Source organism: Meles meles, chromosome 9 (genome assembly GCF_922984935.1).
Source record: "Meles meles chromosome 9, mMelMel3.1 paternal haplotype, whole genome shotgun sequence".
NCBI classification, from domain to species: domain Eukaryota; kingdom Metazoa; phylum Chordata; class Mammalia; order Carnivora; family Mustelidae; genus Meles; species Meles meles.
In genome coordinates this window covers 17,692,258-17,705,210 of record NC_060074.1, presented here as the reverse complement: position 1 = coordinate 17,705,210, position 12,953 = coordinate 17,692,258, and the positions used below count along the sequence as shown (strand labels likewise).

The 12,953-nt window shown below is 43.0% G+C and overlaps 1 protein-coding gene across 9 annotated transcripts in view; it reads right to left on the bottom strand.

The window, feature by feature from the left end:
- LOC123951169 (translation initiation factor IF-2-like) overlaps positions 1–12,953 on the bottom strand; it is a 27,977-nt gene continuing 15,024 nt past the window's right edge. For 6 of the 9 annotated variants that reach the window (XM_046019879.1, XM_046019883.1, XM_046019881.1 and 3 more), the window contains one exon: positions 1–436. The gene's annotated coding sequence lies outside the window, so the exon portion shown is untranslated. Of the gene's footprint in view, positions 768–1,895; positions 2,058–12,953 lie in introns of all 9 variants that reach the window. The other 3 variants (XM_046019880.1, XM_046019884.1, XR_006820358.1) reach the window with 2 other exon arrangements.

The window sequence follows — 12,953 nt, the reverse complement described above, 5'->3', positions numbered from 1 at the left end:
AACGAGCTCTAAACATTTTATTGACGTGACTCGGAAATTACATCACTTCCACTAAAATATCATAGGTAAGAATTACAGCCACGTTCACCCGCAAGAGAGGAAGCTGGGAAATGGACCTTCTAATCACGTAGTCATCTACCCAACTAACCGAAACAGAGGTTCTAAGAGAAGTGCTCTAGTTCTGGGTTTGCTGTGTAAGAAACGAACCCAAAACGTAATGGTGTAAAACAGCAACCGTCTTATTATGCTCAGGAGATGATTCAAGATACAGAAAGGACACAGCAGAGACGGGAGTGAGTCATCTCTGGCAGGCCAGAACCCCCGCTGGATGGCGGCGGAACTGGAGGTTGAGTCAGACAGCTGGGGCCTGGAGCAGCTGTTGCTGCGAAGACCCGGTTCCCAGATAGCATCTTCGCTCTCATGTTTGGCTCCTTGCCTGGAATGATAGAAAGACTGGTTCAGACGGGACTGTCTGTCTTCCAGAGCGTCTACTTGTGGCCTATTCCGCAGGACAGTCTCAGGACAATCGTGCTTGCAGAGTGCTCAGGGCTCCAAGAGCAAGACCAGCGAGGAAGGTTTTTGATACTTAACCTTGGAAGTTATATAGCTTCACTTGCACTGTGCTTTACTGGTCAAGTCAGTCTGGCCAGAGCCCACCCAGATTCAAGGGGAGGAAACATACATCCCGTGGGAGGAGTGTCAGAGAATTAAAACCACTGCAAGGGTAGATACTGGGGGACAATTAGTTTCTGCCACAGGCCCTGCATCTGTACCACAGCAACGAAGAAGGAGACAGAGAAAAGAAGAGAGACCATTAACAACTATATATTTTTTATTGATTTATTTTTAAAATTATTATATATAAATATATTATTATTATTACTATTTTTTAGAGAAGGGGAGGGAGAGCAAGAATGAGAGAGCACAGGGTTGAGGGGGAGGGAGAGAGGGAATATACATCTATATATATTTTGTTTGTTTGTGAGAGAGAGAGTGGGGCAGAGGGAAAGGGAGAAAGAAAATCCCAAGCAGGCTCCACACCCAGGATGGAGTCCAACTTGGGGCTCGATCTCACAACCCTGAGATCATGACCTGAGCTGAAATCAAGAGTTGGATGCTTAACTGACTGAGCCACTCAGGCAGCCCAGATGAAATTTCTGTAACATACCAGTTAATCTGTAGCTGTTTTCTAATTGCCACATACACAGCGCTACCGCTTGTGTACCCAGAATAGAGTTGCTAAGTCCCTTATCATATATAGGATAGAGCTGAAGCCCTTCCTTCAGGCTCAAATTCTTTAAGTTTTTCAATATAACTCAAGAACCTTGGCATATGGAAATGAAATGTTCTTTGTGGGATTAAAGCTGTTTATAGGAGGAATGAGTCTCTGGTAGGTTGCTTGCAGATTGTCCAGCTTGGGTTGCTATAGATTGGGTAACTAGTAGGTCCTAACAAAGTAGTGTTCCCCTAGGAACCTAGTTAGTACTGTAGTTTGAGTACCATAGTGGGACCCAAAGTAGTTCTCCAAGGTCTCCCATTCCATTTCCGCTTTATAAAATTGAATATATTATTCAGCAGGATAAGTAACCTCCCTGTCAAACAATGTACTGTACATTATTAATATAATTTTTTCTTTCCGAATTAAAAAAAGAAAGGTTTTGGGCGCACCTCTGTGGCTCACAGTCAGTTAAGTGTCTCCCGTCAGCTCAGGTCATGATCACAGGGTCTTGGGATTGAGCCTCACATCAGCCTCCTTGCTCAGCCGGGAGCCTGCTTCTCCCTCTGCTTGCTGCTCCCCCTGCTTGTGCTCTCTCTCTCTGACAAATAAATAAAACCTTAAAAAAAAAAAAGTAAGTTGTGTGTTTGTTTTTTGGTTTTTTTTTTTTTTTACTCACAAGGGAAAACTTGGACAGGAACTGAGCCTACTGGGATCTTTAAACTCTTCCAAGACTTTGGGATTTTCCTCATGTTCCTAGGGGTAGGGTGACCTTGTCCCATTGCTCTAGAACAGCAGCATCCACTTTGCGGCTGGGAAGTCCTGGGATAATGTTGAAAGCCTAAAGGGAGCAATGAAGCGTGACTAAACTTCATTAATCTCAATTGCCCCTGTCAAGGAGAATAAGGGCCACAATTTTATTTATTTATTTATTTGGCCTGTTTCTGTTTCTTTTTTAGGACTAGAAACAATGTAGGGGTGCTTGGGTGGTTCGGTCAGTTGAGGGTCTGTCTGTCTTTGGCTTGGGTGGTGATTCCAGGGTCCTGGGATTGCTCCTTGCGCTGGGCTCCCTGCTCAGTGGGGAGTCTGCTTCTCCCTCTCCCTCTGCCTGCTGCTGCCCTTGCTTGCTCGCTCTCTCTCACTGTGTCAAATAAATAAATAAAAAGCTTAAAAAAAAAAAGACTAGAAGCAACCTGGTCTTTGACTGAGGTAGAACATTATGTAGATAAAGGTTGTTTTTTTTTTTTTAAGATTTTATTTATTTATTTGACAGACAGAGATCACAAGTAGGCAGAGAGGCAGGCAGAGAGAGAGGAGGAAGCAGGCTCCCCGCCGAGTAGAGAGCCCGATGCGGGGCTCGACCCCACGACCCTGGGATCAGGACCTGAGCCGAAGGCAGAGGCTTTAACCCACTGAGCCACCCAGGCACCCCAATAAAGTTAAATAATAGGATAACATATGCCTTCCTATATAGCTCCCCAAACCCCAAACTACAATTCCCATAAAGCATGAAGTGGAAATGTATCATTTGCTTAGTAGCAGGAACTAAACAGCCACACCCCATCATGGGATGCGGCTTGTTTTGTGCCTGCAAACCCAGAGGGAATGATGAGGGAAGGATAGTGTATCCCTGGGCAGCAGCGTTCCCTTGGGAAATGGGGATTATTCCTCAATAACTCCTGGGTACTTCCTCATTCTGTGACCTATGTCCTCCCCTTGTTTACCCACCTTCCTGGCCAAAGGCGTGTGTCCATCTCCCGAAACCTTTTGTTCCACCGAAGATGAGATGTGTTCCTTACTCCTTTCACTCTATCTCTAGAGCTCTACCTAGTACTTCCCTCTCACAGCATTTCCACACGTTGGTGAGGTACATTTTCTACCAGTTCGAATTTATCGTTGTCCTCCCATGGACTCTGTACCTCCTCTTTACTGTGACTCAGTGCATTGCCCTTTGGCAAAACCAGGACAGTTCTCATTCAAAGCTGGAATATTAGGACAATAATCGGGAATTGTTTTAGGAATGTGCGGTACCATGTATCAATCAATTGATGGCCAAAAAAGAGATGCCTAACCATTTTTAATAATATATTTGAGTCTTGAGAATCCATATCTTATTCCACTGTGAACGTTCTGATTGGAATTTGTGCTTCCATTCATATTTTATGCTTTAATTCATTAAGTCTCTGTACAAGAAAAGCAGTTTTAAGAAGGAAAATGAAAAACACCCTAAGAAGGTAGGAAACCTTCTGCTAGGTGAACCACCAAAGAGATTATTAGGAGCTCGTATGCTTTTAACAGCCACCTCCTAAAATCCTTAGTAGCTTATGATTAAGGCTACGAGGCCAAGGGCTATGCCGATTCAATTTTATTCCCGGGGCAGTACCCAACCTGCTCTCTCTATATATATATCTTAAGATTTTATTTACTTGAGAAAGAGAACACAAGCAGAAGGAGCTGCCGAGGAAGAGGGAGAAGCAGGTTCCTCACCAAGCAGGGAGCCTGATGTGGGGGGCTCCATCCCAGGACCCTGGGTTCATGACCCGAGGTGAAGACTGAGCCATCCCGGTGCCCCATGCTCTATATATTTGAACATTCTGATGTTAAGTTATTATGTCTGATGCTCAAGGTTAAGTAGATCAAGTCAACTGCTCATCCTTGGGAATAACAAGTAATTTTTCCCGGGCTCCAAGATACTATGATTAGCACACTGGGCAAGGTTTTCCTAAATTGGCCCATTTGCCCAGAAGAGGTCATTCCTGTCCCCGTGGGAGTACCTCTCTCCCAGAGAGCTGCATTGACTCACCCTCTGACTCAGCACGATTACACACAATAAACGGTTGAAAAATTATTGTTTCTGATGCAGGAAAGCACATGGATGCAGTTAGTAACCAAAAAGATACCAGATCTGTTTCCCGCTGGGGCCATCATTCTTTCCCTGAACGCACTCACAAAGCTATTACATCAGAAGTGTTGGCTATCCTCTTTCACTCTCACACTCCAGATGCTCCAAAGCCTTTTACCTTCCTTCCCCAAGACCCCTAAACGCTTTTTCTACCAGAATTCAAAGAATTTGCTCTTTTTTCTTCAATATATATGCACCAAGTTTAGCCAAGTTAAGTTTAGCCAAATTTTGTCTTGGGTGCTGGAGGGAGGGAGACACACTGAGTTGGCAGAGATTGCTTTTTGGTTAAATAGAGTACACAGAGCGCTCTGTTTCAAATAGTTACCTAGTGTTCCACTGTGTGCCTCTACCAAAATGTATCCCAATTCCCTATCAATAACGATAACTAAAATGTATTGAGGCTGTACCATGGATTAGGTGCAGTTCTAAATATCACAGCCCAGTGAAAAAAATTCCGTTATTAGTTCCACATTACAGACAGGCAAACCAAAAGCACAGTGGGATAATTTCTTTATGATCACACAGCTAGTAAATTGTGGAGATGGGATTTGAATCCAGGTAATTCTTTTTTTTTTAATTAAAGATTTTATTTATTTATTTGAGAGAGAGAGAGAAAGCGAGCATGAGCAGGGACAGGGGCAGAGGCAGAGGGAGAAGCAGATTCCTTGCAGAATAGGAGCCAATGGACTCCATCCCAGGACCCTGGAATCATGACCCAAGCTGAAGGCAGACGCTGAACCGACTGAGCCACCCAGACACCCCCCAAAAGATAATTTTTTGCGCTTTGTATTTCCCCTAAATAATGAATATCTATGTCTTCTTTAGAACTATGTTCATAACATGGGTTAAGGTCTTAAAATTTGATCTCGGGTAAACGGATAAGCAAATCATGGAGAGCAGAGTCTGAAGTTATCTAGTTTGTCATATGCTGAGTAACTGCCTCTCTACTAATTTAGAAAATACAGAAATATAGAAAATAATCCTTTATTGATTAGTAACCCTTATGCTGTATAATTTATTGGTCCTTCCAGATACTGTCTTCTATTTCTTTAAAATTATTGATAGACATTGGTATTTGTGAACCACTTCCAAGTGATTAGCAGTTTAGTAAAAATTAGTCATGTAGTCATATATATGCTGACAAAACTTCCAAATTATATTTTAGACTATGTGCATTTTATTGGACTATATAAGTCACATTTCATAAATTTCATCTGCTAAAACTCTCAGTTATCTTGAATAATGTCCCTTCTTGTTGAATATACCTATATTTCAGACTTGCACAAATGTGGATATAAATTGAATCCAGGGGCTCCTGGGTGGTTCAGTGGGTTAAGCCTCTGCCTTTGGCTCAGGTCATGATCTCAGGGTCCTGGGATGGAGTCCTGCATCGGGCTCTCCACTCAGCGGGGAGCCTGCTTCCCTTCCTCTCTCTCTGCCTGCCTCTCTGCCTAATTGTGATCTCTGTCTGTCAAATAAATAAATTAAATCTTTAAAAACATAAATTAAATCAATTTTTCTCCCACATACATATATTTTTTTGTTGTTGTTGTTGTTTGTTTTTAAGTAATCTCTACACCCAAATGGGACTCAAACTCACGACCCTGAGATCTAGAGTCACATGCTCTACTGACTGAGCCAGACAGGTGCCCCTAGGTTTATATGTTTTGTAAACTCGATTGAGAAATATCTACAAACTTCAACATGAAAATATTTGAGTCTTGGGCACTTGGGTGGCTTGGTCATTAAGCGCCTGCCTTTGGCTCAGGTCATGATCCCAGAGTCGGGATCAAGTTCTCTGCTCAGCGGGGAGACTGCTTCTCCCTCTGCCTGCTGCTTCCCGGCTTGTGGGCACTCCCTCTCTCGGTAAATAAATAAAATATTAAAAAATATATGCATATGTTTTATTCTTGGGTGTCCTGGAATAGAATAACTACATATTTCTGTGAACGACACATGTACACAGTCAAATGTAGAAATAACGTAAACGTGAAAAACATTCCTTTTTTTAATTTAAAAGATTTTATTTATTAATTTGACAGAGAGAGACACAGCAAGAGAGGGAACACAAGCAGGGGCAGTGGGAGAAGGAGAAGCAGGCCTCTCACTGAGCAGGGAGCCCAGTGCGGCACTCGATCCCAGGACGCTGGGATCATAACCCGAGCCGAAGGCAGGCTTAAAGACTGAGCTATCCAGGCGCCCCAAAAACATTCTTTCTGATTAGGTGTGAATAGTATATATTTTTAAGAATTTGTCAAGAGCCAAAATTTATTTAGTGAAGAGTTTCCTTTCAGGATTCTTCCAAGAACTGGAAAAATAATGCTGTTTCAGTCCATTTGGGTTGCTATCACAAAATACCACAGACTGGGTAGCTTATAAATGAATTTGTTTTTGACAGCTCCAGAGCCTGGAAATCCACTCTCTGGGTGCCAGCGTGGTCAGGCCTGGTGAAGGCCCTTTCTAGTTGCACACTGCTGTCTTTTGCTGTCATAAAAGCATTCATCCCATTCATGAAAGCCCCATCCTCCTAATGAAAGCACCTCCCGAAGGCCCTACCTCCTAAAATCATCACACTGGGTGTGAGGGTGTCAACATATGAATTTTGAAGGGACACAAACATTCAGATCATAACAAATACTTAAATCGACAGCAGTCCTCCCCAGTTACGGGGAAAGTAATCGCCAGTGGCAAGTGGCAATTGCCCGATACTAGTATACAGTTCTACGTTACTCTGAGTAACTGTGCTGGGAGATGCACGGTCTGAGTCATGCTATCAAAGAGACAGTGAACTCAGTGATGAACTTAAGTTGGCCAGATCCCAGGTTCTAGTGAATGTATGTGCACCCAACAGGACTTTGATTTACTAAGTCTTTGCAGCATTGAGACTGTTCCTAAAAGTTCTGTTCACTGTGCGTATCACAATCCACTGAGATTATAATTTTTAAACTATATTCCAAATTTGGGAAAAATGATCAAGTTATGAGAAGGATTTGGGGCACTCCTTATATCCAGCACTATTTACTGAGTGGCAACACCATGTGATAATGTACACACTGCTTTGTGTGTTAAGGGAAAAAGTTCTGGAATCAATTCCCCGGATTTAAATCCTGACTCTACCACTTACCAACTATGTCATCTCTATTATTATTACCAGTTGAACTGGGGATAATAATAACACTTGCCTCATAGAGTTAACTAAATAGTATGTGTGAAGCACTAAGCATAAATAAAGTGTGTAGTAAGTGTTAGTTGTTGCTATTTCCACCTTTAAAAAGAAAGACTGAAAATGTATACCCAGGGCTGCCTGGCTGGCTCAGTTGATAGAGCATCCAACTTGATCCTGAAGTTGTTGAGTTCAAGCCCCACATTGGGTATAGAGATTACTTAATAAAATGTGTACCTAGAAACCTGTGATTGTGTATGCGACCAATCTATAGTTTAGTACTAAAATAGTACTTTTTCCACATAATATTTTACATATTATGGCTTTTTCCCACACAATATTTACATCAAAAATTTTATTTCTAGTCAGTTGAAAGTAATAAGAATGGGAAAACCTTGGCTTTAGAAATACGCTTCCAGAGGGGAGCCTGGGTGGCTCAGTGGGTTAAAGCCTCTGCCTTCAGCTCAGGTCATGATCCCAGTGTCCTGGGATCCAGCCCCGCATCGGGCTCTCTGCTCAGCGGGGAGCCTGCTTCCTTCCTCTCTCTCTGCCTGCCTCTCTGCCTACTTGTGATCTCTGTCAAATAAATAAATAAAATCTTAAAAAAAAAAAAAAAAAAGAAATACGCTTCCAGAGAGAAAGTAAGTATGTAAGTATTAGATCCTCGAACTTCTCCCTGAGGTTTAGCTACTAAAAGCAATGTCCCCAAAACAAAACAAAACCCTCTTTTGAATCCTGATTTATTTCATGCCTAGTAACAGTCATCACCAATATCTACTGCAGGTATCTTGCACAGTCAGGTATTCAAACATCTGCTCAATAAATAAATGAATAAAAGGTAAATTCACAGATATAGTTGAGAGTATAAAGAGAATATTTAATTTTTTTCATTTAACTCCAGCAAAGTAATTCCCAACCGGCAAAGTACCTACAGTTTATATAAACTGAGCTCTTTGGTCCGTAGAGTAATGCGTCATGGGAAATTATAATCACTGCTTGTACAACTGGGTATGATCCCGTAAAATTCTGTGCTCTTGGTGACAAAGGAAGGAGGGGGACAGACAGATGGATCCGCAGGACAGATAGATCAGCAGGAGTTCTTCAGTCCTGCTGGAGGACAAATCAAAACCAATGTCCTACCAATGGAAGATTGCTGACATTTATTTTTATGAAGGAATTAGACAAATTTGCAAACATACTACAATTTTTAAAAAGGTGACTTACTCGGCACCTGGGTGGTTCAGTCGTTAAGCGTCTACCTTCAGCTCGGGTCATGATTCCAGGGTTCTGGGATCTAGCCCTGCATAGGGCTCCCTGCTCAGTGGGAGGCCTGCTTCTCCCTCTCCTATTCCCCCTGCTTGTGTTTCCCTCTCACTGTGTCTCTCTCTGTCAAGTAAATAAATAAAATCTTAAAATAAAATAAAATAATAAAAAGGTGACTTACTGCGCAATGAAGAAAAAGTAAAAAGGGACGTGTTATTAAAAAGATATTCCCCTGGGGGGGGCGCCTGGGTGGCTCAGTGGGTTAAAGCCTCTGCCTTCGGCTCAGGTCATGATCCCGGGGTCCTGGGATCGAGCCCCACATCGGGCTCTCTGCCCTGCAGGGAGCCTGCTTCCTCCTCTCTCTCTGCCTGTCTCTCTGCCTAGTTGTGATTTCTGTCTGTTAAATAAATAAAATATTAAAAAAAAAAAAAGATATTCCCCTGGGATTGGGAGGGAGACAAACCATAAGAGACTCTTTTTCTTTTTTTTTAAAGATTTTATTTATTTATTTGACAGAGAGAGACCACGAGTAGGCAGAAAGGCCCGCCAAGAGAGAGTTGGGGAAGCAGGCTCCCCGCTGAGCAAAGAGCCCAATGCGGGGCTCGATCCCAGGACCCTGAGATCATGACCCAAGCGGAAGGCAGAGGCTTTAACCCACTGAGCTACCCAGGCACCCCCCATAAGAGACTCTTAATCTCACAAAACAAACTGAGGGGTTGGGGGGGGATAGGGAGAGGGGGTGGGGTTATGGACATTGGGGAGGGTATGTGCTATGGTGAGTGCTGTGAAGTGTGTAAACCTGGCGATTCACAGACCTGAAACCTGGGGCTATTAATACATTATATGTTTATAAAAAATAAAAAAAATTTTTAAAAAACCTACTAAGTTCCCTCATTAATAACAAGTTAAATAAAATCATTATTAACATATGGGGGGAAAAAAAGATATTTCCCAGGGCACCTGGGTGGCTCAGTGTCATGATCTCAGGGTCCTAGGATCGAGCCCCACATTGGGTTCTCTGCTCCACGGGGAGCCTGCTTCCCCTACTCTCTCTCTGCCTGCCTCTCTGCCTACTTGTGGTCTCTCTCTGTCCAATAAATAAATCTTAAAAAAAAATAATTAAAAAAAAAAGATATTTCCCTTGGGGCTCCTGGGTGGCTCAGTTGGCTAAGCGTCTGACTCTTGATTTCAGCTCAGGTCATGGTCTCAGGGTTGTGAGATCAAGCCCGATGCTGGATACCTGGGTGTTGGTTCCACCCTGGGTATGGAGCTTGATTGAGATTCTCTCTCTCCCTCTCTTAAAAAAAAAAAAAAAAAAAAAATTTGTGTGTGCATGCTTTTTTCCCCCTTTTGCCTGATTAATGTGGACTGGTTGTCGCACTAATCCATATATATTAGTCTAAATATATTCATGTGGTAGACTACATAGTAGCCCCCAAATATGTCCGTGTCTTAATTCCCTGAACATGTGAATCTGTTACCCTACACGGCAAAACAGATTTTGTAGATAGGATGGGGCGCCTGGGTGGCTCAGTGGTTTAAGCTGCTGCCTTCGGCTCAGGTCATGATCTCAGGGTCCTGGGATCGAGTCCCACATCGGGCTCTCTGCTCAGCGGTGAGCCTGCTTCCCTCTCACTCTCTCTGTCTGCCTCTCTGCCTACTTGTGATCTCTCTCTGTCAAATAAATAAATAAAATCTTAAAAAAAAAAAAAAAAAAAAAAAGTTAAGGATCTTGAGTTGGGGAGATTATTCTGGATTATCTGGGTGGGGACAATGTAATCAGAAGTGTCCTAATAAGAGCAAGGCGGGAGGCCAAGAGTAGGAGGAGAGGAGAAGACACTGTGCCGCTGGCTTTAAAGATGGAGGAGGGGATCATCACAAGTCAGGGTACATAGGTTGTAGTTTCTAGAAGCTGGAAAAGACAAGGGAAAAGTTTATCCCCTGGAGCCTCCAGACGAATGCAACCCTGCTGATGACTTAACTTCAGCCCAGTAAAACCCCTTTCGGACTTCTGACCTGCAGAGCTGTAACATAATAAACTGTGTTAAGTCACTAAATTTGTAGTACTTTGTTTGGAAGCAAGTTTCTTTCTTTCTTTCTTTCTTTTTTTTAAGATTTTATTTATTTATTTGACAGAGAGAGATCACAAGTAGATAGGCAGGCAGAGAGAGAGGGAAGCAGGCTCCCCGCTGAGCAGAGAGCTGGATGCCGGACTCGATCCCAGGACCCTGAGATCACGACCCCAGCCGAAGGCAGCTGCCCAACCCACTGAGCCACCCAGGCGCCCCTGGAAGCAAGTTTCAATGAATACATTCATTAATCTGCACCAAACCTATGGAGGCCCTAATCTGAAGTCCATACAAACACAACTTTACTTCTCTTGGATTACAACTGGAGTTATCCTTGGAAAAGCGATTTATTTGGGTTTGGGGCAGGAAAAGCGATTTATTCAGGTTTGGGGCAGCTTCTTTTGATATCAGAAAGTGAAGAAGTAAGTGCTCAAGGATTGGGGGGCATGTTAAAAGGGTACAGACACTAATCTGAAAAAGCTACCAATGGCTAAAGCTGGAACAAGTTGAACAACAAAATAATGATGGATTATAACCCCTCAAATAAAATATGTATTCTCATGTGGCCACAATGAAATAAATTAACACATGAATACATACATACATGGAGGAGAATGGACAATTCCACTGAAGAATGTTAAAATTAATATGGGAAAGGGGTGCCTGGGTGGTTCAGTCGGTAAAGCGCCTTTAGCTCAGGTCATGATCTCGGGGTCCTGGGAGGGAGCCCCAGTCTGGCCCCCTGCTCAGCGGGGAGTCTGCTTCTTCCTCTCCCTCTACCCCTCCCCACCACTCATGCTCATTCTCTTAAATAAACAAACAAACAAATAAAACATTTAAAAAATTAATATGGGAAAGTTGGAGGAGAAACAGACTACTTGCATAGTTCAAAGTATGTCTCCCAAGATACTTCGTAATTACAAGTGGAAATACAGTAACTCTGTGGTGGAGAAACCCTGAAGACACCAGCTTAACCAAGTAATCAAGATTAATAATCACTAGTGTGGCAAGCAGAATTCTAAGATTCCTGTCCACTCCCTCCATCCTCCTTACCTCTGGTTTTTTTTTTTTTTTTTTTTTGGTTTGTTTGTTTTGTTTTAAGATTTTATTTATTTATTTGACAGAGAGAGGGAGAGCACAGACAAGGGAACGGCAGGAAGAGGGAGAAGCAGGCTCCCTGCACAGGCTCCTGCTGACCCTGGGATCATGACCTGAGCCGAAGGCAGATGCTTAACTGACTGGGTCACCCCCTTGTCCCATAAGGGCCTTTTATGCCTGGGCTTAGAAATCAGAGACTCGAGGTATGAGAGGGACTGTCTGGGAGGTTTACCTGCCCTTATAGACGGAGGAGCCACAGTTAGAGCTGGAGAGGAACCTGTACGAAATGAGAGTGCTCCCAGGCTGTCCATCCTAGAACCAAGAAACTGGATTTTGCCAACAGCCTGAGTGAGCCAACAAGAGGACTACAAGTTACAAATCCAAATGCAGCCCAGCCAACACCCTGATTTCACCCCTGGGAGACCCTGAGCAGAGACCATAGCCACCCTTTGCTTGGACTTCGCACCTCTAGAAACGGAAAGCTAACAAATGGGTCGTGTTATGGTGCTAGGTCTACGGTGATTTACTCCGGTGACAGAAGAAAACTATACAACTAGCCATAACACATCTCAGCATCATGCCCCGATAGGATGCTCTGAAAAGGACACATCGTGTCTGAGATTTTCTTGCCAAAACTACATTACCTCATCTAATCATGAGAAAACCGAAGAGAAACCCAAATTGGGAGACACTCTACGAAATGACTGACCAATACTCTTCAAAAAGATCGAGGTCATAAAAGAAAAGGAAAGACGGAGTGTCTGGAGCGGAAAAAGGACATTAGTGGTAAACCGATGAAATCTGAACAAAGTCCATAGTGAACAACAACAACAAATATGACAAAACACTTGGAGCTATTTCCCCCTAGAACTGGGCTAGTCTATGCAACTGTAAGCAATTTACGTGCCTAGAACTTGGTTTCTCTAATTGTTACGTAACACAAAAAGCACATTTTATTTTCTTTTAAGATAGCTCAATTTTGGAAGAGTTGGTGTGTTTTGGAAGACTTAATATGACTTAATATACTACCTTTTTTTTTCTTTTTTTTTTTTTTAAGATTTTATTTATTTATTTGACAGACAGAGATCACAAGTAGGCAGAGACTCAGGCAGAGAGAGGAGGAAGCAGGCTCCCTGCCGAGCAGAGAGCCCGATGCGGCTCTATCCCAGGCCCCTGGGATCATGACCTGAGCTGAAAGCAGAGGCTTTAATCCACTGAACCACCCAGGCGCCCCTTTTTTCT